Genomic DNA, 21490 nt, shown 5'->3' on the forward strand with positions numbered 1-21490 from the left:
ATAGGAGGCGGTGTCACTTATCATCAGATGAGCCTCCTGCCCGTTTGTTCTATAAAAAAAAACTAATCTCTGTGTATTTATTAACGAAAGCCTTTAGAAGAAATTTCGGGATGATTGAAATATCTGGTTCTATTTTTCCAGATATTTATGAGACTTATATTTCACTGTGTTATGTTAGTTCAAAGGGTTGCACCCTTATCGTTTTACCCCATACATCCCCCCCGTGGTGTTCGTATTCGATAGCTGTGTTATGAACGCAATTGTTTTAATGCTGTATCGATAAATTAGCTTTGTATCCGATATTTTGATGTGTATCCGGTTTTTTATTTAACGTAATATTGATACTATTTCTGTATAATATCGGGTTCTATTTTTAACTTTATTAAATTATTTTTGCTGAGTCTATTATGAACGATACGTATTTAAATTTGAATATAAATTAAAACAACGAGTAAACTGCGGGTAGACACATTTCTTGGCTACGGAACATTCTGGAGTCTATGGAAAAACGTAAGATTGGCATAAGATTTTTCAACGACTGCTGATTCTGTATAGCTTAAAGAAGTGATAATATTTATTTATATTATCATACCTTTTTCCCGAAAGGTTAGGCAGAGACCACGGATATCCACTTGCGATATACCTCTCTTGCTTCATCCACTTTCATCACCATAAATGCTCGTTGGTTATAAGTACTTTAACTTGTCCCTTCTCGAGTACCACGAGATTTAGTCCAGGTGTGTGCAGGGCCAACACAACTTCACCATCCACGATTGCCCTGTTGCATGTGCCAAAGCCCTCTAGCTATAGCTCTCGTTATTCCTCTGAATAGAAGGCTTCAGGACCCTCCCACCCACCAAAATTACCTCAAAAAACTTGACCCAGATCTACTTCTTGCCAACGTTGCTTATGTAATTAAACGAAATTGTCCATATCAGTAATTACGCTTATACGAGGCTCCGATTACAAATTTGCCGCCTTTTTGGCGAACTCCCAAAAGTGCTGCAATTCGATACTTGATAGACACTTCAATTTGGTCCTGCTTCCGTAAAGTATTAAACTAGATGGGTTGCCATAGCAACGTCAAAGGCTTGTTTCATTTTCATTGAGTTATATTGATTTTCCATTATTGGGAATTTCATTACAAACTTTATATAAAAATAATAATAAATATTTCCAATCTTTATAAAAGTAGAATTGACGGCATGGATTTGTTATAAACCTTTTTTTCTTGTTATCCTAATATCCTAACTTCATTCAGTACCATTGGTCAACTTCGCGGGTAAAGGACTACCTGAGCTTCTTCCAAACATCTTTATCCATGGCTTTCTCTTTCTGTATATTTAAATGTTTAGGACAAATTCTAAACGTCACCGACCCTAAAAGTTTTTAAGCGTTTTCGTTACCATGGTTACCCTTTGTCAGTGGTTGATGAATTTTAAATTCCAAATTTTAAAGGTTGGTTCAGGTCCAAAATAAAATAATTTATTACTAAATTTTCTATTTTGAAAATTCTATTTAAAACTTGAAAGGCTTAGACAATGACATATTAGATGGTTTTGTTTGATTTCGCGTTTCCATGGCAACCAAGTGGCGATGGTAATTACGGATTGCCATGCGGCAAACTTTTCTTGGCTAGCGGCTAAAATTCGTACGACCGTCGCCATTTTGAAATGTCACACAAACTCTTGATGCGTACAATAAATAATTGTACTAGCTAACAACGTCTAATATAAATCCAACTTAATTGTATTTATTTTTATGCCTTTCATTTTTAATTACTATGGCAAAGTTTTTATTATCGAACGGTTCTGATTGCTATGTATCTTAAAAGATATTATATTGATAGTATGGGTAACAAAACCTATCATGTCAGTTGTTCCTAAGTTTGTGTCACATTTATTTAAGCTTAGAACAGTATTTTCTAGATACTAGTATACATTGTTTTAATAAGACATTTCAAGAAATTATTAAGTTAGCTTGCATGACTTCTAAGATTATTGTCCTTATAATGGTTAATTTTTATTTACTGGCAATACTAATATCCATGACAGGGAGGCTCCTACCGGCCAAGAACAGTTGATTTTACGTCAAATAAACTGTTTCAACTGCGAAGCGCTTTAAAGAATTCTAATGAAAATGTAATTCGTTGTATGACGTCATACTTGACATTTTCTTGAAGACCAATTCCTGAGAATTGAGTTTTCAGGTTTGACAGTGTTCTGAACGTTTTCTGAGCGTGTATTTGATGAAAGCCTTTTTGCTTTCTTTCAATTTCAAATACTGTCTGGAGCAAGACGCAGGTGACGAAACGAGTATTCAAATGTTCAGTTTATAGAATTTTAGTGCTGTACTTGTTGTCGATAAAATATTTTTGCTTTTGTCTTTAAGCATAATATTCAGATACTTTTACGCTCTTATATTTATTTTTATAAATCTGTGAGGCAAAGGCCTCCTCCTAAGCCCGCTACTCCTGTCTGGACTGTGCAACTCTCATGCTCTGCCATGTACTGTTTCCTTCATATGGTACATCCACTTTCTAAGTTATCTGTTTCATTTATTGTACCTTGATTAGTTTAGTACTTTTTTACATACGTCTACCCATTTTTTTTCACTATTCATGATATTTATATCGCAGCCCTAAATCCTTTGAATAATTCATGAAAATACGATATTATTAAAGAGATAATATGTTGAATATTAACCTAGCCACGTAACATTTAAAGAATGTTGCATGATAAAAAAAAATCAAGCAATGAAACTAAGTATGAAAATAACTGAAAAACTGCTAAGCGCCAGAGATGATTGAATTAAACCAATAAATATAGAGAATTAATTTGACAGATCTGTTAATTGTGTCTAAGTTACTTTGAGGCGTGTGATTTTGCGTGGAAAGTCTTATCGATAAATACACAACACTAGACATTGTATTACATAGAGAACTTCACAGGAGAAATATGAAAGGAAGAGAAACATTGAAGATATTAAAAAAGGATTTTAAACTTTCTTTGTGACTTAAAACCGTACAGAGCTTTTACGGTATGAGTTTCTTTCGCCATATATCATAATTATAAGGGTGTTTCATAATAGTGTCCATTGGTCCAGTATTATACGACAATAAATATATACAATACTACTTTTGAATTACGAAGGAGCAGTGTTGGCCTAGTGGCTTCAGCGTGCGACTCTCATCCCTGAGGTCGTAGTTTCCATTCACGGCTGTGGACCAATGGACTTTCTTTCTATGTACGCATTTAACATTTGCTTGAACTGTGAAGGAAAACCTTGCGAGGAAACCTCCTTGCCTTAGATCCAAAAAGTCGATGGCGTGTGTCAGGCACAGGAGGCTGATCACCTACTTGCCTATTTTCATGAAACAGATACAGTAATCTGAGGCACAGACCTAAAATGGTTGTAGCGCCACTGATTCATTTTATTTATTTAATTACAATGATAAATTGCGGCACAGTTTTGAAGAGCCATTTGACGAGATTAAAAAACTTTATTCTTTAGTAGTCAAAAGACGGCGACGCACCGTATCTGACGTACCATTTAACACAAGTAACAAACGTCAAGTTTAGGTGCGTTAATTGTGATTCAAACATTTGCAAGCCTGTCTTGTGTGTGTTTTTTTTAATGTAATTAGAAGTTTACTCCTTAACGCTATCTGAAAGGCATGTTTCATATATTACTCAATAATACTTTATTTTACATAATGTCAAGTAGGCTGTAGCAAAATTCAAATAGAAGAGACATGTCTTCTCATTAAAAGTGCTCCCATAAGCCTTCAGTAAGCTTCAGCGATAAAAATGGTGTGTACTTATATCCGGATAACACATAAAAAGATACATAACATTTATTTCCAACAAAACACACACACAGAAACACATAAAATAACAATAATCAAAAAGAAAAATAAATAAAAAATAATAATAATAGATAAAACAATTTTTTTTAAGAAAAAGCTTTAATTGTGTAATGCGTGTGTGCTGTGGTTGTAATTGGCCCTGGCTCAGCATTATGCTGAGGAGCAAAGTTGTTCGACAGCGCCGGTCATTCTGCCAGAGACCACAGCAGCTAGTTTGTGCCTCAGTCGTAAAAAAATAAATAAGAATCTAATACTCGGTAGAAACAAATAATAATAGTAAAAGTTAGCAGTGTAATCAAATAAGAAAAAAATAAAATTTAAAATAAGAATAATTGTTAAGAAGTAGATGAATAAATATTTTTGGGCAGATTAAAAACTATATTACATGAGATTTTTGTTGAGTAAGTCAATGTTTTTTTATAATTGCGACGAAAATTTGATTTTAGTTGAAGATCTTTCAACGGAAGAGGGATATTATTTCAACATTTTACTACTAGACCACAATATAAAAAACTCCTTTGTAAATAATTGTCTGTGCAATTAATAGCTACAAAACAATTTAGTTACTTTTGTATAACAAGGAGCTTGGGGCTTAGGTACCAATTTATAACCCAGTAATGGTATCTCCATTAAAAAATCTAAATAAAATCCTCCTCTTGTACTTTTAGTATTACACTAGACACTGCGTACCTTATTTATGATAGTACTTATATCATTGCCACGCAATGTATCGTGCTTAGATGTCATACTGGGTTATAAATTGGGACCTAAGCCCCAAGCTCCTTGTTATACAAAAGTAACTACATTGTTTTGTAGCTATTAATTGCACAGACAATTATTTACAAAGGAGTTTTTAATATTGTGGTCTAGTAGTCTGTGGTGTCAGGCGTGACAATTTTGAATTAATATAATCCGTTACGCGTTAATTCATTTCTTCACAAATATTATTTTCAACATAATAAGTATCAATAATTGTCGAGTTCTAATGACGTTGTCAACATAACAAAATAGCTAATTTAACACTACTACGATCTTTAACCTTACGAAGGTTCTCTTTCCGCACAGATTAGTATACTCTTGGGTATACTAATCTGGTCTGTGCGCACTGGAAGTTGCTCTACTCTCTACTACACTATACGTAGGTTACCTGTAACTTTATATTTCGTTACACGTTAAGTTTGGTGGCGGATGTTGCAGGGATGTTCAATTAAACTGAGCTTATAATTAGGAATAATGGGGTTGCGAAAATCTAACTTAAGCTCTAATTCTAAATTTAACTTATTTAAGGGGTACTTAATTCTTAGTTACACTTACATAAGTGTAGTCAACCCTTTGGACATTATTGGAAACAATAATGTTATATTACAATTTATGAGTTTGGGAAAAACTAAAAGGTTCTATTGGCTTCAAGTCTGCGATACTTGCTAATTTGGTTTGCGCTTCCAATTATTAACAAAAATGTACCTAAATCTACCTTATGTAATTTAATTACTTTTATTTTTTGTAACCACTGTGAGTAAAGTCACAGTGGTTGCCTGAAAGAGATCGCTCGAAAGCGATAAGGCCGCCAGTTGCCCTTTTCATTTAATCATGTTTAATTTTTATATTGTAATGTATCGAAGTGTTAATAAATAAAATATACATGTAACATAACTAATGTTAGGTTACTTAACTCATACGAACGAATTGTGAAAATTCAGACCGTTTAATAGCGTTTCAGTAACCACGTTGTGATTTCTTTTAATTTAATCGCTATCACCATCCGTTAATTATGAAACACCTCCGTCCGCCATGGACAGGCTTTCTTTAAAAAAAAATTACATATTTTTTTATGTGTAAGAATTAATAATTTCATCAAAAAATCAGAGTTTCAAAAATTTAGTTTTGGGAAACTAATCCGTTCTAATCTGTTTTTAGTTTGCTTTAATCACAGATTAACTGCAATTAAGAAGATCCTGTCGGTACGCTACAACACATAGTGGACGGGCTGAGAGTGAGTTTAGAGTAATTAAATATTATCGAAATATTTAATATAAATATACACATATATAGTTTTCACTTTCAAAACAATCTTAACTTCTATAAATCAAATAACGTTAGTCAAACAAGTAGAGCATTGTTCAGCATCGAGTGGCTGTGCGACTGACGAACTCATTAAAAGTTCGACTCGGAAAATACGCGGTTAACGATATGTCTGTAAGGGGTAAATGACAGGAGCTTGAAGGTTTATAATAGTCATAGGATTAACATATAGGACCTATTCGGTTATAGCATATAATTCAATTTATTTTTAATAAAAATGTTCAGAATAATGCATGGAATCATCTCATAATATTAGGTCCTTACATATGAAATTGGCGTTTTGTCGTACTGGCCACTTTGACCTCTAACACCTCCTCTTTGGATAGGAATTTCAAATTCAAATTTGTACAGCTATGTATTTGTGCTTCGATGACCGTCATTCATTTGTTTTTTTCTTCTGTTTTTTTCTGTTTGCGTCACTCATTTTACAAAGTGGAAAACTTAAAGTATCGCATTATTTACGAGTACGAGTTCCGCCGTGGCACTAGTGCTGCGGAAACGACTCGAAGGGTGAATGATGTGTATGGCGGTCATGTTGCAAAAGAAAACACAGTTCGTTTTTGGTTCCATCGTTTTCGTTCTGGAAATTTCGACCTGCAGAACAAGCCCCGTGGACGGCCTGAGACCTCCTGGTGGGTACCTCACGAATTGACTGAAGCAAACCGGCAAACGCGCGTCGACTGCTGCGTTACATTACTGAACCGGCACAATAATGAAGGTATTTTAAACCGAATCATTACCTGTGATGAAAAATGGATTCTTTACGATAATCGGAAGCGCTCAGCGCAATGGTTGGATCCTGGCCAGCCAGCCAAATCTTGCCCCAAGCGAAATTTAACCCCAAAAAAGTTATTTGTAAGCGTTTGGTGGACTAGTGACGGTATTGTTCATTGCAGTTTTCTCAAATCTGGCCAGACTATTACGGCTGATGTCTATTGTCAGCAATTGCAAACCATGATGGAAAAGCTAGCGGCTAATCAACCTAGGCTGGTCAATCGCTCCAGGCCACTGCTACTTCACGACAACGCTAGACCACACACTGCACAACAGACGGCTACCAAATTAGAAGAGCTTCAATTCGAATGTCTAAGACATCCTCCGTACTCCCCGGACCTTGCTCCAACACATTACCATTTTTTTCGAAATTTGGACAAATTCTTGCAAGGGAAAAAATTTAACTCTGATGGGGCAGTCCAAATCGCCTTCACAGATTTTATTGATTCCCGTCCGGCTGTTTTTTTTAGTAAAGGGATCAATGAACTACCTATGAGATCGCAAAAGTGCATAGAAAACAATGGTTCATACTTTGATTAATTAAATATATTATATTTAAAAATATTCGACTTTTTGTTCCTCCCATACAAAACGCCAATTTCATATGTAAGGACCTAATATATGCAATAATATCATCAATAAATTATCATTGAAACGCATATATAATTGCATTTTATTTACCTGTTTTTGAGCCGCATAACATAACAACGCAGTCGCGAGCTAATCAGATGAGCCTCCTGCCTGTATACCTGTTCTATAAAAAAATATATGCTGAACTCTCTCATGAAGGCCCTGACTAACAATAACAGATTTAAGAAAAACACTTTTTGAACGGATTGAAGCTATATATTAAAAACTTATAATTATTTACATAAACGCTGGAAAGCACGCGAAACGTCGGAAAAATTTAAATTTAAAATGATGTAAATAATTATAATACATAACTTCAATCCGTTCAAAAAGTTTTTTTCTTAATGTGTAATAGCTATGTTTACAAAGGACAATACTAATAACAGATTTACTATTTTATAGTCTCCAGATCATGAAGGGTGTTTGTCTGTATTGAAACGTGGCAAGTCTTCGGCATTGATATCCGACGCGACCGCAGTATCATGAGAGATACACATGTACAAAATAGGAAACGTAAAAATAGCCTCCTTTTTTCTGCTGTTGTAGGACAGCAGAAAATGCCAGCTAATGCCTACCGTAAACAATCTAGCGTTATGTCGTTTGGGTCGAGATTTCCCTTATGTCAAAAACGTTTCGGATAATAGCCAACAACCGACAGTGTCAAGACAAGTACTTGGTGGTGGTGGAAGAGTGTTACCGGCTACTCATAAAACTGAATCCTATCACTCTTCCTTTACTGTGCACAGTCACTTCTTTTTTTATTGTTCTATACTAGGTTTGTCTGCCCTTTGTCTAATAACTTATGTAACTAGCTTTTTTGTATGTATGTGTTTGTATAAGGTAAGGAAGTGTAAATAAATAAATATGTAAAAGCCTTATAATTTTAACCCATTTCAAAAACTATTTTGTCTTTGAGGCTTAACAGTATGTTAATAAAAGCTTGTTGCAATGCTATTTAGCGTATCAAAACTGTGTCAGACAAATGATTCTTCACAATATTCTTTTTGACTTTCTGAACGATAAATTTTATAGGTAAATAACGTTTTTTTTTATTTTTATCCGGCTTTTAAATGGTTTAACGCATTACAATATCCAAGAACTAGACCACGCTAACTCGAATCGACATTATACTTTGACAGAAGACGGCAAAAACAATTAATAATGACATTTGAAAGATTGTTGCCATTTGAAGAAATTAGTTCCAATAGTTTTACGTATGTTTTTTTTAAATTTTATTATTTAGTTTAATAGACAAAAGGTTTTAGTTTAAACACCACTTAATAGTAAAAAAGTCGCAACTGTCATTTATTTTAAAATGTATTTCCTAAGCCAGCTTTTCTACGATACGGATTATTTTACGAAGCTGGAGACAAAAAGGATTTGTAAATGTAGCGGAAAATGCGTTGCGCGGTCAGTGCTTTGAAATAAAAGCTTTCGATTGTCTCTTACAGCATTTTTTTATGGAGAAAATCTTTGCAATAAAGACTTTGGTGTTTTGTGAAGAACGTTCACAGATTGCGATATATTTTTAACGAGGACCTCTTCGTTAATGACTCTTGCATTTAATATATTTTTTATTTATAAAAGGTTAAACGGATAAATAATAAATCAATGGTGCTACAACATTTTTAGGTCTGGCCCTCAGATTTCTGTATCTGTTTCATGATCATCTGTTAATATAATAGGCAAGTAGGTAATCAGCCTTCTGTGCCTGACGCACACATCGACTTTCTGGGTCTAAGGAAAGCCGGTTTCCTCGCGATATTTTCGTACACCGTTCGAGCGAATGTTAAATGCGCACATAGAAGGAAAGTACATTGGTGCAAAGTTGAGGATCGAACTAACACTGCTCTTTGCCAACGGATATAAAAGCTTATATCAAGGAACACATAAATAACAATAAAACTATCTGACAAACACAGTATATTATGTGATTAAAAAGCGATATAAATGATTAGTTATTGCAAACATCTCGAACATAATAACTGCGAAACTGTAAGAGAGAGATTTTATATTATGTATCCGTCCATATATTTTATTACGATAATTTTATAGAGACTGTTGCGACCATTGTCAAGGACTCCATAATGTTTCGTACATTTTAAAAAACTAAAAAGCATTTATAGCTTTCGATAAAGCTTCACAACCTCGGGCAGATCTCTCATTATACAAGTCCGGAAGGAAAAAGGAAAATCTGTTGGAGACACCACACCCTACAATCGATTCGGGGTGGGCATTGAGATATTTAAATAATTCCTGTCTAGCGAAAGCTAAATGTCTGTAGAATTTCAGGTTAGGTTCAGGTATTAGCTGGGATTTTTACCATTAATATTAGGCATATGTCTTATTAATTTTTAAGGACCTATGTATGGTGTAATTGAAGAAAACGTGTTGTCAATACTACTAAACATTTTGTATACTTTCATATATGTTTAGATATACAATTTAAAATATATCAACCGTGATGCCGCCCATAAGCTTTTTATTCCAAGAGACAGGGATGTATGACGTCCATGTGTTTACGTTGACATTATTCAGTAAAGAGCTATGTTATAAGATATTCTAAGTAGAATTTCATAAAAAGTTTGCTTTGCTTCAGGAAGGTATTTTAATGAGTTGTGTCTGCACAGAGACATCATTTAACATCACAGTAGGCTATTAAGTAATTTAAGTCTAACCTGATTTACTAAAGGATATTTAACATAATAAAGTGTCCAATAGCACTCACAGTCTCTATTTAAGTGAAGACATTCTGTTCTTGTGTTCTATTTTTTCACTCACTGCTTATCACTTAATACAAATACAAAAGGTTTTGTCCTTTTCAATCTTCTCATTAGGGGTGGTGTCAAGAAGTTCAATATTCTGAGGCACAGTGAAGGCACGATATCGTGAAGAAACCGCCATGTCTGAAGCCCTAAAATTCAGTTTCAAATAAAGAGCGTATTTCTTAAAAAGTCGGCAACACTTGCGAGCCTCCTGGCAATGTGAGTGTCGGTATCACTTAACCTCCCATCCGTTTGCTGTTAAATAAAAAAAAATGCAAGACCCATATAGAGTTGTAGCACTGGATTATTAAACACCTAAACGCGCGCCAAAATCACAAAAGGGCGTCCCAAGCTATTCTCAAAGTAAACGAATAGCATGCATCTTGTTAAGTATGCTTTGGTAAATATTTTTCATGGCCTTTTTATAATTCATAATACAACGAGATGGTGTGCATTAGCATTTATGACATAGTAGTAAACTGCAGGTTTTACAACCACGCTACAAGCCATGATGGCGCTATGGCCAACCACTGGTTTCTGTATCTGTATCGTGAATATTTTTTCTAACAAGTACGTAAGCAGCTGTCTGTCACGCTATTTGGAGTCTAGGTGTTTCCGGTTTCTTCACGATGTTTTCCTTCACCCTACGAGTGTTAAATGCACTCATAGAAAAACCATTGGTAAGAGTTGCACGGTCACTAGACCAACACTGTGCCAATACGTTAATATATCAAATTCAAGCTTTGCTTTGAGTAATGGAAGAATATATATGGAATTTCTACTTGGAGTGTTCTTAACGTGAAAATTGTGTTTTATTGTTTTTGTTTATAACACTTGTATGTTTCTTGGGTAATCTGGGTGTTTTAAATTATTTTATTTTATATTAACCACTCGCGTACAACAATATAATATAATGTAACGAATGAATGCGATGAAACTGTTGAAGACGTCTCGCTGTACTCTCGGGGCGTAACTAACTAACACTTAGAAAGCCTGAGTAAACAAAATGTACAGCCTTGGCTGGTGTGCCTATATAAACAAAATCACTACACTTGTATAATATAATTCATATATGGGTAAGAATTTTATATGTATTGACTCCATACGCGACAGTCAACTTGAATTACAATTACACACTTCGTTGGACTAATTGAAATATGAGACCTTTACGAAATAATTGGTTACACGACTCGTTTGTTTGTGAATCATTTTTTGCAGAGGCTTCGATAATAATAGAGATCTTGTATTACCAATTATGTGCTAAATATCGCGTATCTACTGTGGGATATCATGCTTTCTCTGCTGGTTCACCACAAAGAGTGTCTTTGCCTCCAAAACGAAAGTCTTCCAGTTGTTCTTGTCCTGTGCCACCTCCCGCCAATAGCTGGCTTTCAGCTTCAGCAGGTCCACATGTAAACTCCTGGCGAAGACAGATCATGGAGAGTCCGAAACAATCAAATGGATGACTGTAATTTTCCAGCGATTTCCCATTTCCCAACAGTATAGACGAATTTTTACAGAGATACCCCACATCTTCACGCAATTCTCAACGAAATAAACTTGCTTGCCATCACATCTGATATCAAATAGATGTTGACTGTGAAAAATAACTCAACTGAATCAATGCAGTTAAATAATTCCTTGCTTCCTAACCTTCGATTAATTTGTTCAATCAATTAAAAAGAAAGGTCAAACAATCACTCCTATTTATGTATGCTTATTTTTTTTTTTAAGTATTTGAATAGTAAACAATGTTAACTTATTCTTTTATGGGGCAAACGAGCCGCCCTGCAACTTCAAGAGGCTTCCAGGTTGGTTGTCTTTAAGGGAATTGGTTGTAGGCTTCTAGGTCGCATCCGTTCGAAAATACCGTGACTGTCATGTGGTTCCACAGATGTGCTTTTGTCGAATATGTCAGTAAGAATCGCACAAGAGGTTATGCAGGTCCCGCCAGCCAGCGATAAGGATATTTTCCGAGCAGTTCTAGCCCGGGCGAGTTGAAGGCGGGTTTGAGAACTAGCAGTAAATGTAAAGTTAAATGCATTTCATATATATTTCTGTTTTGACATTCAGAAGTGTACATTGTGTTATCTATGTGAATAAATGATTTTAAATTTTATAGAAGCATTATTGTTTAGCTTTTAATCTAATGAAAGAATTTAATTTTTTTTTAATAGAACAGGGGTAAAAAGGCAGGAGGTCGACCTGATGTTAAGTGATACTCGCTCGCGAGTGCGTTGCCGGCCTTTTAGCAATTGGTACGCTCTTTTCTTAAAGGACCCTATCGAATTGGTTCGTAAATACTTCGGTAGGCAGTTTTCACATAGCGGTGGTGCGCGACAAGAATTGCCTTGAAAAAGGCTTAGTCGTGGAACGGCTGACGTCGAGGTGATACGGATGGTATTTCGTATTCTGCCTTGATGTCCGATGATGAAACTCAGCTGCAGGTATTAATCCGAACAACTCATTTGAACACTGTTAAATGCTGTAGACATATATTCGGTAGTTGGCTGATCATTTTGTAAGAAAGTATAGTTAAGTGCCTTTGTCATACCTAATCCGCTCTTATGTCATATATTATACAAAAGAGCTTGTCACATATAGCATTATGTATGATGTGGTAAACTTTAATAAGTAAATATATTATCTCATTACGATATTATTATGATACATTGTATATTAATTTGTAATCATATGTAAACACTTAAGACATTAAAAGTAATAAGAATTCTACACGTTACACAATGCAATATCCAGAGATATTGTATGAATGTTACGACGGCCGAAGACAAACTTGGAATATGTTGGACGTAACTTTTGTATTGGAATAAAGTTTTGCCGGCTTTTGTTTTATGAACCTTGGTGTTTTCAGGCTATATTGGCCAGTCTCGACTTTCTTTGAGTTAAGGTACTTTCGTTTTCTTATTATTTCTTTTTGTTTACGTCCCATCTTCTCTTAATTAAATTAATATACCTGCAATGTGCTTAATATTTAGATTTTTATATTCTAACGCCCAAGAAGTTTAACTTCTAACGCGTGTACACGAATAAAAGATATTGACATTTAACGAGCCGATCTTGAACACCTGCAACGCCAAGAGGCTTACGCCTGTGTTACCGAACTTTAAAGGAATGGCTTTTTGATGACGGTTTTTGAAGGTCATAAGTCGTATCGATTCAAACGACCTCCATTAGCAGCTAGCTGGTTTCTGGAAATTAATGGCGCAAAGTTCTTTCATCTCATTTTATGTATTCCAAGACGTCGGGAAATGTTAGGAAATTATTCAAAGTACCAGGAGAGCATGAAACACGAAGCGTTCATATTGTAGAGCAAATAGAGGAATCGTACTGTTGTTCGATACCTAGAAGGCTTGAATATAAATTAGATCGTCAGGTTTACTTTAATTCGATTTATGTTATAAGATACTCAAGATTATTAGACTAATGGCTCGTTTAACTAGGCAAGACTCTAAATCCTCAGGGCTTTGACGCGTGATAACAAAATATTAGTTATTATTTCGGTATAAGTTACTTAGATCCCAAGCATCATCACAAAACAAAGATTGGCAGAATTATGCCTATTTGTCGTAGCAATTAAAACTCTATTAATTGTGGTATGCAATTAATAGATGCCCAGATCAACCTGGTTTTCCACGGACGCTCTCTGTATCACCTGGCGGACATAGAACCTTACGTCAATCCGTTTGTGGGTAGTTTATATTCTATGTCATTATTCAACGCGTTAATTAGGCAGAGACCCCAGTATTTATGTCAGTCAGGCTCACTAGCCAATGTTGGCTAGTTAAACAAAAGAGTACCGAGAGTTTTTTACGCCAGCTCTTTCTCTCGGCCTACACCCTCTGTCTTCTTTGCCGATGAACAGGGGTGTCTACCGATGCAAATTAAATGACGTGGAATAAGTCATACCTGTATATTATATTCCATAATAAGCATATTTTTATTTTTATTAAAATCGCTATTGAAGTTAGTTAGTAAGCTTGCTGAAATCTTCTACAACTGTGTTCAGATATCTAAATATTCTTGTAGCAATCTATACTAATATATAGTAACATAATTATTGATTTATTGTGGAATAAAATTTGAAAGCCAAAATAAGAGCTAAACCTCGTCTACCCTCACAAAGGGTAAGGTAATTAAAATCCAGCATGCACAGGCGAGCCCTTTGTCCGTTTTCACTTTTTATACACTACGAAAAACCCGTAAATGTGCAGTTCAAAACAAATAGGAAAAAGAAAAGTTTATTGAACATTTTCAATCGAAAATAACACGATATAACGTTTACAGCGAGCTTTCGCGCTGGTTTTGTCACAAATTGTGTTTGTGAGGATTTAATAAAGTGTATTATTTATTGTTCTCTATGGTATAAGGTTGTTGGGTGTTCACAGAAAAGGTTAAGTTAAAGATTAGATCAACACAAAGAGCTATGGAACACGGTATACTAAATGTAAAAAATATACACAAATATTAGACAAAAAACTAAAGCAACCAATGATATCACAAGCCTTGAAATTAAAATGGCAGCGGGGCTGGTCATGTAACACCTAGACAACAAAAAACACTCCGGGAATAAAAGAGTGGGCCAAAAGGTGGCATAATAGAAATAGCAGGAAAAGTCTGGCAAACTATTGGCAAAAATAGAGACATCTGGAAAGGAGGCTTTCCCAAGATGATGAAGGGTCCATATCCACGGGTGAAAAACATTGTACTACAAACATTTAGCTAAAAGTAAATATTAATAACCTTTGAAATGCAAATAGAACAAGGCTTTTTTATTATAATCTATAAAAAAATAATAGCAGCTTTGATATTTTCGTCTTGGCGCTATAAATCAATGGATAAATCGAATTACGAGCCTAGTTCTTAGAAGCCGCCCTTGTAGAACTTGAAGTAAAGCAATATTTATTTAGTTTAAATCCAAACAATAAAATACCCACTGAAGTATTTCCGAACCAATTCGACTTAGGCTCAATAGGAACAATAGCAAGCCCTCTGGCATTTGATAGTGTCCATGGTCACTTACTATCAGGTAAGCCTTCTGCCCGTTTGCCCCTGTTCTATACAAAAATATATATATTTTTTATTTACTATTTACACGTTATATATACATATTTATTGTCTCACTAATTTCGTATACATAAATACAACATATAGCCTTACTGTACTGTTCATAATTATAATCCTCAAGCAACAATGAAGCGCATTCTTGAAAAATAGCTAATTAATATACTGTAGCTTGTAGAAGAATATTGATTATAAAATTCTGAGCAAGAATGCTCGCCGCTTTAAAATGACATAGTTATTAATATTGATTTTTTTTTCAAGATTTCCCTTGTGCTTTGATATACTTAATAGAGTTGGTAGGACTAAATGAAACTACCCTCAAGGGCTCAACGACATATAATTGTCTCGACAATATTCGAGCTCCGTCTCGTAAAAATATTATATAAAAAAGTGTATCCGCCAAAAAAATTAATCTACCCTCATTTTTTTGTAACTCGACAATATTAAATTTATTGGAGGTACATTTTAATGAAATATATTGATTTCTGTACTCGCAGGTAATGGTAATTAACTGTTGTAGGACATACAAAGACTACTATTTAAGCCTTGACTAAGAACATCCATAGCGCTATACCTGCATCATGAGCACACCCCACATGCATACATATCCTTATTTTCACATCATCACACAGCACAGCCGAATTAGGTATTACGTATGTAATAATTTTTTATGTGGGTAACTAGATAACAATTATTCCGTGGTACATGGTACATGTTTAAAATAGTTTTTTGACAAAAAGTAGGTTTAGTGATACAACTAATAAAACACAATTCTTATTAGACATCAAGTATGCGTCAATGCGGGAGTGTGTGAATAGGTGTGTATGTAGTTTTGGTACCAATCATGCCAAAATACGTAGTAGGATCTCTGTAGATTCCAAGTCGGCTTGGGTAATTTTTATGTCATTTGCGAGAGTATCTCGATAATTTGACTATCTCGGAAGCCATAGATTGGGTTTTTATTATGAGTAACTGTTAACATAATAACAGGGCCTTTATCAACACTGCCGTTGATATAGTACCAACACAACGTCCTGAAGCGTTATGAAATGAAATATTGAAGCGAATTTAATCACGTGAGGGCGTTCACACAGAAATATTACTCGTTTTTATTTCTAACAAGGATTTGTGAACGCCATTTCTTATTGTTACGTGTAAATAAGATAATTCAAAATAAAAGTTTATTTTTAATTCTTTAGGACTAAACAGGTAGTTTTCCTCTAAACTCCTAAACGGCTGAAAGTAGATTCAAGAATTGTCTAATTAATTGATTTTTTTTGTTTGACGTGTGTACAGGTGTACACTGATCTGGACAAAGAGCAGTATTGGCCTAGTGGTTACGTGTGACCCTCATTCCTGGGGTCGTAGTTTCTATCCCGGCTGTGAACCAACGGAGTTTCTGTCTGCGCATTTTAAACTCGCCCGTACCGCTAAGACATCGTGAGGAAACCGGCTTGCCTTAGACAGAAGAAGTCGACGGTGTGCGTCAGGCACAAAAGCTTGGTCACCTACTTGTCTACTAGAAATGATTATGAAGCAGACAGAAATCTGAGGCTCAAACCAAAAAGGTAGTAGCGTCATTGGTATCAGAGAGTCCGCTAGTAGAGTATATGTTTCGTGAGGTTAGATAATAAGCTTTTGGTTTTTTGGTGTCAGATTTCTGCATATGTTTCATTTTTCCTTTTTTTTTATTCGCTGGTGAGTGGAACCCTTTCACTTCTAGTAACGATAGCGATAATGAATGATGTTGTATGCAAGTTGGATGAGGTTCTGCACTATCTGTACGCTGATATCGCAACCAGCCATATCAGAACTCCTACTCTGGAACTGCGAATGCCATAGCGACAACGATACCAAAATCTATGTACAGTGCCACATACAATTCTTGGCCGGTACATGGATATTAGTATTGCCAGTAAATAAAAATTAACCATTATAAGGGGAATAATTCTAAGTCATGCAAGCTAACTTAATAATTTCTTGAAATGTCTCAACAAATGTGACACAAACTTAGGAATAATTGATATGATAGGGTTTGCTACCTAAACTACTTATATAATATTATATATTATACTATATTTTAAGATAGCTATCTGAACCGTTGGATAATAAAAACTTTGCCATTGTAATGAACAATTTAAGGATTAAAAATAAATACAGTTTAGTTAGATTTTTATTTGATGTTGGTAGATAGTAGAATCATTTATTGTACGCAAGAAACTGTCGTTGTCATTCTGACATTTCAAAATGGCGACGTTAGTTTCAATTTACGCCGCCGGCCAAAAAATGTGGCACTGTAACGTAGTGCTGATGTCGGGATCGGAATCGCTATCGCTATCGTCTAGCCATATTAGTTTTTGACATAGTCTACCGCTTTAGTGTAATTATATTATTGAAAACGCTTCCTTCGTAGCCAAGAGACACGTTACAACACCACCGCAAAGTCGGCAGCGTAGCTCCGAGCAGCTGTTCGCAGCACCTCATTCCGTCATATTGTCTCTGGATTAAATGTATTCCTAATGTCACAATTATAAACCTAATAAAAGTAAAAACTTTACAATATTATTGTACATTTGCAATAAGAAGCTGCAAAATGGACATAAGAAAACGGGCGAGGTCGGAACAATTATTTACACCAATATTTAATCCAACCACTCATAAAGAAGATCATATAATTATGCCCACATACAGAACTCGCAATAGTGTAGAGACATGTTTTGGTGTATGGAAAAACCAATTTAGGTGTTTATTGTCAGGATTTAGACCATCTCTACCAAACACTAAGCTGTATGTTGTAGCTTTGCCTGTATTGCACAATATAACCATTGATTTAAAAGAGGAAAGTATATCTGATGGTAATGAAGGCATGGTGCCTTCACCACCCACAGTACTACCACCACAGTACCCCAGATCTCAAAAGCACTGCGTGGAGCAGCAGTGAGAGCCATGTTTAGTGATGAAAACTTTTAAGTTTGATAGTTCTTAATTTAGGTTGTTTTAACAATTAACTTATTTAAACAAATAAAACACTGTTTATTTTCAAAACATTTTTATTTCATTGATATATTGTCTCTAATGTCTTTTTGAGAATTTCTGTCTGTAATTTTAAATTTACCATTACTTGGCTGTGCATCTCAGCCATATTCTTAAGTCTATGTTTATGTTCTATTTGAAGGCGCTCATTTTCCAGAACCATGAAAGCAATGCACATCTGCATATGAGGCTTCTCCAGAACTGAAACTACTACTTGCTTTCTGTAACAAATAAGAGAATATTAATTTTAACTCTGTCCATGCACAACTTTAAAAATTTATGATTCATATATAAAAAATCTTCCTTGAAGAACAGTCTATAAGTGTAAAACAGACCTAAAACTAATTGCGCATGTTACAGACCTGGATAGCAACTTTTTTTTTTTTTATAAAATAGGGGTCAAACGGGCAGGAGGCTCACCTGATGTTAAGTGATACCGCCGCCCATGGACACTCTCAATGCCAGAGGGCTCGCGAGTGCGTTGCCTGCCTTTTAACTTGGTTTATTGTATTTAAAGATAGAGATAATTTAAATATAATACCGGTGTTTTCCTTGTAGGTTTCTTTAGAGTTGTTAGGGGATTCTTGTTGTTCGGTTCAACATGATTTTCTTTAGGTTTTGTTATATAATCCTAGAAAATAATGAAACTGTTATGTTGTCACTGTTGTGCACAAATTTGTCTGGCTTTTGTAGTATTCAAGTTATGTCAAAACTGATTTATTACCTTATCATTGTTGCCTTTATTTCCTTTTGGGGTATCATTTACTTCCAAAATAATATTTGTATTGTCCTGAAATATATAAATAATATCTATTAATTTAAGTATTGTGTTGAGTGGATCGCAGTCAGGTGTTAAGGTGTTTTATACCCACTGTCCATTATAAGTGGGAATGGGCTCACTTCGGGCTGGACAGAGTTTTGGCACCACTAGTGCAACATGGAGGTTCTGAGATATTAGAATATATATGACTATGGAATATAGTTGTGAGCATATGCTTATGCTTCAGAGGACCTTGAACATCACCATATGTCATATTTATAATTTACATTCCTACCTCACCATCACAATCAAATTCATTTAAATCGACTTCGAAGTCTTGCGGTATCACCTCTGCCACATCTATTGTGTCTGGAGAAGGTGATGGTGGCTTTGGTCCACCTCCAGTTTTTGATGCTTCACGATGATAAGATGACAACTCTTTTTTTGTATTCAATTTAATACACTTCCATTGGTTCCTCAATTGTTCTTTGTCTCTAGTCCTAAAATTTGCTAGATTAAATCTAAAAAATTACATGCTTTTATTAAACAATGTGGTAATTTTTTTGAGATGCAGGTATTTATTAAAATGTTTACTTCTCTGTTATATCGCTCCAAGCCTTGATTTTCTCATTATTAACGTTCGTGCTTAAATCTTTTTATCTCAATTGTGGATATATAGGGTCGTAGTATATTTTTAAAAAGTTGCTGTAACAAACACAATAAACAAAAGCATTGAATAACCATACCTTTTCTTCTTTCATACCTTTTCTTCTTTCATACTTTTTCTTCTTTCATACCTTTTCTTCTTTCATACTTTTTCTTCTTTCATACCTTTTCTTCTTTCTCCCAATATTATATAATACAGCGTTCTCTTTTATTACTTAGCATTTTAATATCGTATAAAACAGAAAACTGGTTATGATAATAAAAAATCAATCAACACGGATCAAAATCATCACGAATGTAATCGTCAAACTGACAGGGACACGGTTAACATAGACAAGTTTCTGTTTTTTTCCTAAGATTATCTATGAAATGCGACGTCGCCGGCTTGTGCATGTGGCATAACTAGGGTATAGTTATACCAACGTAGTTACGAGTTTATAAGTAAGAAATTATTATCTCCTTATTATTAGCTAATTAACTATTCCTAGTATAAGGTTCGAATAAGTCTGTTTTTATTTGTACCGCAGTAAGACTATTGCATAATGACATAGGTATTCGTTTGAGTATAATTGAAACCCCTGAGAAAAGTATACTTAAATAGTTTTTGTTTAACAAGAACACTTATGCAATGTACTACATGAAAATAAAATTTAAATTAAAGCGCCATTACCGCTAAAATGGTGAATTCTAAATCCCTAAAGTCTACAGCTTGCTAGACGAATTCTCTATGCAAATTGGTTTCGTGTTGCAATGCAAGTTTCGGCGCACCTCTTTGAGATGCCTGCTCGCCTAGTACATTTTGTTATTAAGTGAACTCGTCTCAAGGGTTTATGGAATTAAAAATGTTTAAACTAACATAGATAGATAGAGAGTAATGAAGTTACTGATTTTTGATGTACCTAAAATCTAATGTTATTTACAATTAATTATAATTTACGTGGTCATTCAGGTCTCTTAATAAGAGATTACACAGAGAGATTATATTTTTTCTTATTTGAGAGTTAGGTTAGACAATTAGGTTTATTACATACATCGTAATATACCGTTGTTTTATGAGTACTCTAAAAAATTACAGGCCTACATAGTACATAAATGCAATATGTTTAAGATAAAATTTTATAAAGTCTATAGCAAACATACAATCCTCATTTTAAATAAAATTCAATGTTTAAAAAAATATTTTTTTTAATACATGTGTCATGTGCTACATCATTGAAAAGATGTAGCCTAACTTCAGACATAAATCATTCTAAGGTAATAAGTATATTTATCATAAGAAATTGTCTATTAATAATAATAAATGGAAGACACACTGTTCTTGTGTCTATTTTTTTCACTTACCACTGTTTAGCTCTTAGACTAACGTACACTATACTAATTCACTATATTTTTAAAGAACTAAGGAATAATAAAAACGGTCTTTTCAGGGCCACATTACTATCTATACAGTTTCACTATGATTCTGATCATCTCACTAGGCTCGTGGTGGCAAGGAGTTGAATAGCCTCGACATTAACGTGATGGTGGAGCTTATGGTCGTGGGCTCCAGCAGTCTTTTTATTACTGCACCTCTAAAATTCTTATGTACATCACTACACCTCTCCATATGACGTGTAAGTGCGAGTGAGACCGATAGATAAATATGATTTATGACCAAGGTTTTGTCCTTTTCTGTCTTCTCACTAGGCTCGTGGTGGCAAGGAGTTGAATAGCCTCGACATATACGTGATGGTGGAGCCTATGATCGTGGGCTCCAGCAGTCATTTTTGTGGCGACCTCCTCTACATAAAAGGTTCCGCTGGAGGTCGTTATTGCGAATGTACCAGGGAG

General features: G+C 34.8%; 1 protein-coding gene and 1 long non-coding RNA gene across 6 annotated transcripts in view; one reads left to right on the forward strand and one right to left on the reverse strand.

The window, feature by feature from the left end:
- Positions 1 to 21490, forward strand: part of LOC123713969 (focal adhesion kinase 1) — a 136890-nt gene that overhangs the window by 36278 nt on the left and 79122 nt on the right. The window lies entirely within an intron of this gene.
- LOC123713971 lies at positions 18261 to 19958 on the reverse strand. Of its 3 annotated transcripts, none has more exons than XR_006754254.1 (6): positions 19826 to 19958; positions 19589 to 19699; positions 19344 to 19515; positions 18959 to 19024; positions 18776 to 18865; positions 18261 to 18455 (listed from the first exon to the last, which is right to left on the reverse strand). It is a non-coding gene; the product is annotated as an uncharacterized LOC123713971 (long non-coding RNA). The 3 variants fall into 3 exon arrangements; XR_006754253.1 differs by having other exon boundaries at positions 19295 to 19515; XR_006754252.1 differs by having other exon boundaries at positions 19290 to 19515.

Source organism: Pieris brassicae, chromosome 9 (assembly GCF_905147105.1).
Source record: "Pieris brassicae chromosome 9, ilPieBrab1.1, whole genome shotgun sequence".
In the NCBI taxonomy this organism is placed as follows: domain Eukaryota; kingdom Metazoa; phylum Arthropoda; class Insecta; order Lepidoptera; family Pieridae; genus Pieris; species Pieris brassicae.